This window comes from Pteropus vampyrus, unplaced genomic scaffold (assembly GCF_000151845.1).
Source record: "Pteropus vampyrus isolate Shadow unplaced genomic scaffold, Pvam_2.0 Scaffold103, whole genome shotgun sequence".
Classification (NCBI taxonomy): domain Eukaryota; kingdom Metazoa; phylum Chordata; class Mammalia; order Chiroptera; family Pteropodidae; genus Pteropus; species Pteropus vampyrus.
In genome coordinates this window covers 1465120-1471884 of record NW_011888884.1, presented here as the reverse complement: position 1 = coordinate 1471884, position 6765 = coordinate 1465120, and the positions used below count along the sequence as shown (strand labels likewise).

The 6765-nt window shown below is 45.1% G+C and overlaps 1 protein-coding gene across 4 annotated transcripts in view; it reads right to left on the bottom strand.

Moving 5' to 3' along the window:
- PTPN3 (protein tyrosine phosphatase, non-receptor type 3) overlaps positions 1-6765 on the bottom strand; it is a 106080-nt gene that overhangs the window by 86656 nt on the left and 12659 nt on the right. Inside the window, exons 1-2 of one of the 4 annotated variants that reach the window (XM_011364937.2) lie at positions 5169-5298; positions 3985-4086 (exon numbers count right to left, since the gene is read on the bottom strand). The exons of 1 other annotated variant lie outside the window; for it this stretch is intronic. The gene's annotated coding sequence lies outside the window, so the exon portion shown is untranslated. Of the gene's footprint in view, positions 1-1972; positions 2101-3984; positions 4087-5168; positions 5299-6765 lie in introns of those variants that run through there. 2 more of the 4 variants (XM_023533466.1, XM_011364939.2) reach the window with 2 other exon arrangements.

Here is a 6765-nt window from a genome sequence, read left to right as displayed (position 1 = left end):
TCTGAACACTCCAGACTGCATTACTATGGAAGGGATAGCCTTGGGAGAGAGGGAGCTCCCCATCACTAGACGTAATCGAACAGAGAAGCTGGATAAGACTCGAGGGGGTAGCAGAAATGAATTGAATTTCTGGGATCAAGATTCTATTATGAGTTTTGTTTCAACAGCGCCAAGGTTAAATTTCTGTGTATGTAAGCCCTACTCAGAGCAGCACCGTTCAAAATTGGATTTCCTTACATGGATTTCTCATGGGAAATATTTCTAAATAGATATCTCAATCTTGGAAAAAAACTAAAATGGTTCATCAAACCATGAAATAGGGGATAAAATAACGTGAACAGATAACAAAGCAATACGTAAAGCTCAAAATATAGACAATGAATATGTTTTCTATTGAGCAGTTCTCCCTAAAATTAAGCTACCAATCTTTTCATTCCCCCTCTGAATAGTTCCACTAGGCCCCAGACTGGAAAACAGGATGGAATAAATTTACTCTACAGGGACATGAATCAAGTTGCATAAACTTTACAAAAATACTGTGCTAATATTTGCCCTCGGGGCACAGACACGCCCATTTGGGTGTCAGTCCATGATATTTCTATCTTAGGCTCCAGTCCCCACCCCTGTACAGCTCAAAGCAGAAGCCTTTAGAAAACAGCTAAAGTCACTTCGAATGGTCTGAGATGTGCTAATCGCAGCACATCCCAGCCAAGGAGCTGGAATCTCACAGCCAGACCATCCTGCCAGCTCCGTTTCTGCCAAGGAGTCTGAAGCTAGTGGCAGCCTGGCTAGAGAAGCCTATTCCTCACCACCAGCAGCCCTCGCCATGATTTTATCTCAAGGAAACGCAGAAAAATACCTTCCACTCCTTCACTGCAAGCATCACTCTGTTTTTCACTAATCAGCCAAGTGACCTGGGAAGTTGCTACTCCATTTTTCTTCACTTGGTTTTCCATCTTAGAGCCTCTTTTCAGCTTTAAAATCTACTGCCTCTAAGGCTTTAACCAGAGGGGCTGTTTCACGTTATATTAGGTACGGTAATCCTGCTGGTTGCCAGCACCTCCAGAAACCAAGATAAAATGTATTTTCATGCAGCCTAGTCAGATTTCCAGGGCTTTATGTCTTGGTAAGATGAGGTCAGGAAATTAAAGAAACTATATTAACTAAGAGACATAAGGGCATGCCAACACGATAATCAGAATAATGGAATTTAGAAATAATCGAACAAAAATCTCCATTGCTGCTATTGCTGTATTTATTTGTACTGAGGCCTTCCACGAGCTGGGAGCTAGGAATACAGACAAATGCAACCCATTTGTAGATTTCCAGGTGTGCTCAACAACTCGGACCATGGGCACTGCTGCCTGGAGGCTCCAAGGCCGACTTGAGGTTCCAGTCTCTGCTCTGCCACTCCCAAGCTGATAAATGAACTTTCTAAGTCTCCGTTTACTCATCTACAAATCATTCTGAGGAGCAGCGATCTTGTACCTAACTCAGCAGAGGGCCTGGCCCTCTGCAGACACTTCTCAAAACCAGCTACTGGGAGTACTGACTCGGAATTACCAACCCTTTCCACCCATGGCACTCCCAGTCCCCAGGCTGCTCCCATTCCCCAGCTTCCTGTCTCAAGGAGCAACCAAGGGACCTACCCATAGGGCTTCAGCATTTGCTAAATACTTTCACACCCATTACTCCTAACTGGGTCTGGGAGCAGCACCAGTTATAGAAAAATGGCTAGTCCCATTTTACAGATTGGTAGGTGAGACTCAGGGAGCCATGCCTAAGCCACACAGTTGGACTCCAAACGGGGAGCTGATCCCAAGTTCAGTGCAGGGCATCATATACCTGCTCAATGAGTCCACTGGCCCACATGACTGGAAGGAAGGTGAATTACAGGTGATTCATTAAGGGGAAAAGGCCCCACTTAATCACTATTGTCTCTGAAATTTCCTGAGTAAAGGTATGTTCTTACCTTTTGAGATAATCTCATAAACACTCCCCACAGCTCATGTGTTGGTAAATTTCCTCTTAGGGAAGAAATGGTCCAGGAAACCTTTTCCCCGCCTAATCGATTCTGCAACATCAGAAACCTGAGTAATGACTTGGGTATGAATTACCATATTTCCTCCATTCTAAGATGACAACTTAACAGGTATTTCAGAAAATTTAAAGAAACAGTACAAAGTACCCTTTGATTACAAAGACTGTGCAGATTTTGGAAAAGTTAAAATGTGAAACACATCTTTCAGAATTGCAGAAATGTAGTAAGTGACTTCCTCTCACTTTTGTAAAAGGCGTGGGCTGAAGTGAGTGCACATGACATCTAATGGCCCTTCTAGCTCAACAGGAGGCCACCCCCAGGTTAATTATTAGCAGTGGGAAAGCGGGAGTGGGCCACCTCATTTCCTGAGGCCAGGACCTAGGTTTGGCCTGGGGCCTCTCCTACCCCATGACCAATAGCTCTCCTTCTAGCACCAGCCAACCCCCCTTCTACTGCACCTGCTTCCACTGACCTCAGAACTGCAAGGACTCCTGATGGAGGCTCAGGTGCACTACAGTCCCTGGGAGGCTGGGCTTCTGGTTGAGCTCAACCAGACCCTTGCCCACTCACCTCTGGGGCACACATGCCAGCTCTAAGCCAAGGATCTCATGACAGTCAGGGGGTGGAGAAACTGGCAAACGGGGGGTGGGGGTAGGGGAGGAGAGTGGCATCCTGGGTGTGGCAGGAGCCAGGGTCTCCAGAAGAATTCAGGACGGCCTCACAGCACCTAGATCTTAAGGGTCTTGCAACCAGCTGAGGGAGGTGGTTAGGCAGTGCAGTCTACTCCATGGCTGCGAAATAAACAAGTTGGCTCTGCCCACTGGAAGGCAATTAACCCTGGAGGGGAAGATAAGGGGGCAGTCAAGCAGACCAGCTGCGGCACTCACGTCAGATAAAACCAACAGCACTATCTTGTTTGGGGTACTTTTGAAAAAGTAGTACTTGCAATGTCTATACAATCACACAGCCTAGTCTTTCCCATTATCCTCCTATCAAACACTTGACTGGTTTATAATATTCCACCCAGTGGAATCATAGTTATGGCTCGGTGTTCGGATGACTTCTAATGAGTAGGGCTCAGACTTCCAAAAGTACCCACAGTAAACCCGGAGCGGGAAGGAGCACATGATCAAGGGCAGACGCAAATGTCTGCGAAGTGGGGACCAGCTGCACCCTGCTTTAGGGTAAAAGCACCGAAGATGAGGCTAGACCAAAGCCTGCAGGAAAATGACAAAACAGGTGATCAGGTACTGATGATCTGGGTAAAACCACCAGATTTACTGCTTTGTCTTTTCTATCAGGCAGAATAATCTTTTCACTCTGGAAGTATGAAGTTAAAGGGGATGGGAATGCATCTCCTGAGTATCTCCCATGACCCATGACACACTACACCTGTCAACCCATTCAACTCCCACACTGAGAGAGAGAACCAGGCTAAAGACCGCCTCAGGCGACTTGGCACAGAGTGGAACCCAAACCCAGCGGCTCCTGACAAAAATCAGACGAAAATCTGACAAAAATCTCCCGGATAGCGCACGACCTGCTCTGGTCTTTTTCACTGTGGTAAAACATATAGAACATAAAATTTGCCATTTTGACCATTTTTGAGTGTACAATTCAGAGGCATTAATTACATTCACAATGTTGTGCAACCATGGCCACTATTTCCAAAACTTTTTCATCACTCCAAACAGAAACTCTGTACCCATTAAGCAATAACTCCTCATTCTCTCCCTCCCCCAACCTCTGGAAACCGCCAGTCTCTGTCTCTCTGAATTTGTCTATTCTGGATTATTTCATATAAGTGAAATTACATCATATTCGTCTTTTTTGTATCTGGCTTATTTCACTTCGCAGGTCTTCGCGGGTCATCCGTGTTGTAGCATGTGTCAGAACGTCATTCCTTTTTAAGGATAATATTCCTATTCTGTTTACTCTTTCACCTTGGGTCGTTCCCGCTATTTGGCTATCGTGAATAGTGCTGCAGTGACCGTCACTGCCCGGGCATCTGTTTGAGCCCGCTTTCAGTTCTTTTGGGTGCGTACCTAGAAGAGGAATTGCTGGGTCATCTGGTAATTCTGTTAAGCTTTTTGAGGGACCAAACTTCTCTACGAAAGCTCTACCGTCCTATAGTCCCACCGGCAATGTCAGAGGGTTCCAATTTCTCCAGATCCTCACCAATACTTTTCCATTTTTTTTGCTAGCCATCTTAGTAGGCGTGATCTGTTTTGATTTGCAACTCCCTAAAGACTAGTGATGTTGAGCATCTATTCATGTGCTTATTGGCCATTTGTAGATTCGTAGAATTATCTATTTAAGTCTTCTGCCCATTTAATTGGGTTGTTTATCACAATTTGGGTTGTTGAGTTAGTTTTTATATATTCTGAATGTTAAACTGTTATCAGATACATGATTTGCAAATATTTTCTGCCTTTCCGGAGGTTCGTTTCACTTTCTTGATAATGTCTTTGATGCATAAAAGTTTTTAATTTTGACGAAGTCCAATTTATCTATTTTTCTTTTGTTGTTGTGCTTTTGGTGTCACGTCCAAGAATCTATGGCTAAATCCAAGGTCATGGAGATTCACCCTTCTTTTTTTTTTAGGAGGGTTTTTAAGGCTTTAGCTCTTATATTTAGGTCATTGATTCATTTTGAGTTAATTTTTGCATACGATGTGAAGCAGGGGCTCCCCTGTTTCTTTCTGACGAGGGTCTCTTCCCCGTCATGATCCTCTGGCAGGGCTAGCATCACTGCACTAGATCGTGAACTTCATGAAGGCAGGGTCTGGGTCTTCTAAAAATCACAACTGTGGTGTAGGCAGCTAGCCTAGAGTCTGGTACCTAGCAGGTGCTCAATAATGAACTGTGAGATGAATGGATGGTTGAGTGGATAAACTCCGCACCCAGCTGCTTATCACTACAGCAAGACCTCCCACAACTGACTGACTCTTGCTTGTAACAAAATAGTAAATCTGATAGGCTAAACATATTAAGAACTAAATATATATCAACAATTGTATTTACACATTCTTCACAATTAAACCAAAATGATCCAAGATCTAACTAGCATACTTAACTAATGACAGGGCAGAGGGTTCCAGGCTCCGGAAAGCTCAACACATCCTTACCGGTTTCCTAGTTCAAGTCCCTCATTGCACAGAGGAGGGCACTGAAGGGCAGATGGAGGCAGCGACTTCCCCAATCCTGACTTCACTCCCAGGGCTTTCCCCACCAAACACAGGCCTCAGTGATCACTCACTGCAGATAAGCAACAAAAAGGTATGCGATTAGTCCGAATTCCTTTAAGTGGCCCTCTGGCTCTAAAACCTCCCAACAACAACAAAAAATGAACCCTGGGTCCTAGGTCATTTCCTACACAGGGCCACCTCCCTGGCCCGCTCTGCTCCAGCCACACTGCCCCCTTTCCTGTTCCTGTGGTGATCCCAGCTTGTTCCCCCCTCGGGTTTTCACACTTGCTCTCCGCCTGGAACACCCTTCCCTCGGACATCCTCCGCCTGGTTCTCCCCAACTTTCTTCAAACACCTGCTCAATTTCTACCTCAGTGAGGTCTCCCCAATCTCTCCTTATCTCCCTTACTCTATATTTCTCCTTAGCATTTATCACCAGCGGACATATCACTGTGGTTGATTGCCCATTTCCTCCCGATTTCCACCACCCCACCTCCCCCTAGAATGAAGTTCTTTGAAGGCAGGGACTGTTTCGTTAACTGCTGTATCCCTAACAACTGGAACAGTGCCGAGCAAACATGAGGTGCTCAGTAAACATCTGAGGAATGCATGGATTGAAAAAAAAAACGGGGGACTCCACACTCAGCACGTCCCTTATCGCTAAGCGTTACAGAGCGGAAAGCAAGCAGTGCCAGACTCACAAGTGAGTGCTGCCTGGACACTGCAGCCACAGAGGCCCACAGGCTGTCCCAGGCTCCGGGATGGGGGACATCATGGGTGATCAAACACTCACATATCTCAGTCAGGCCCAAGATGTTGGCAGCTGTTACTCTGCTACACCGGTCACAGTGAACAGTGTCTCTCCCCACAGGCACTTAATAAGTGCTGGTGAAATGCACACACAAGTGAACGAACGAACAGCTAGTGTGCACGGGGCTTTCACTGGTACTTTTAGGAGGCTTGTGTCAGCTCTCCCAACAGTGTATCATTCCAGCAATGCTGGGAGGTGGTCTGACTCGGCAATTCCATTTCTAGGAACTTACCAACAGGATATATACAGACCTGAACATTTCATTTGCAAAGATTTTCCTCCTAGTGACATTTATAACACTGAAAATTACAACCAAAAAAGCACATTTCCAACTTTAGAGGGCCAGTTAAGTAAATCACAAAATAGCCACAGGATACCCATGAAGACTTCATAATGACACGGAAAACGATTAGAATATTACGTAAAAAAGGCTGGTTATAAAATTGCCTCTACAGTATGACCACAACTATAACATAAGTATAAAGGAACTCACAGGACCATAAAAATATAATTGTTAGTTTTTCTAATCTTTCAACCTTTCTGTATTTCCTAAGTTGTCTATAAGCAATAATGAGTTAAGAAAATCAAATTGAAAGACCTTTAAAAAAATGCTGTCACCTGATACCTGATATTTTATTGGTGCCCACGGTGTGTAACTGCTTAAACCTCCACCCCGTGACTCTCTACCGCCTCCTCTCCCATTTCTGCATTCACACGACCTGGCTT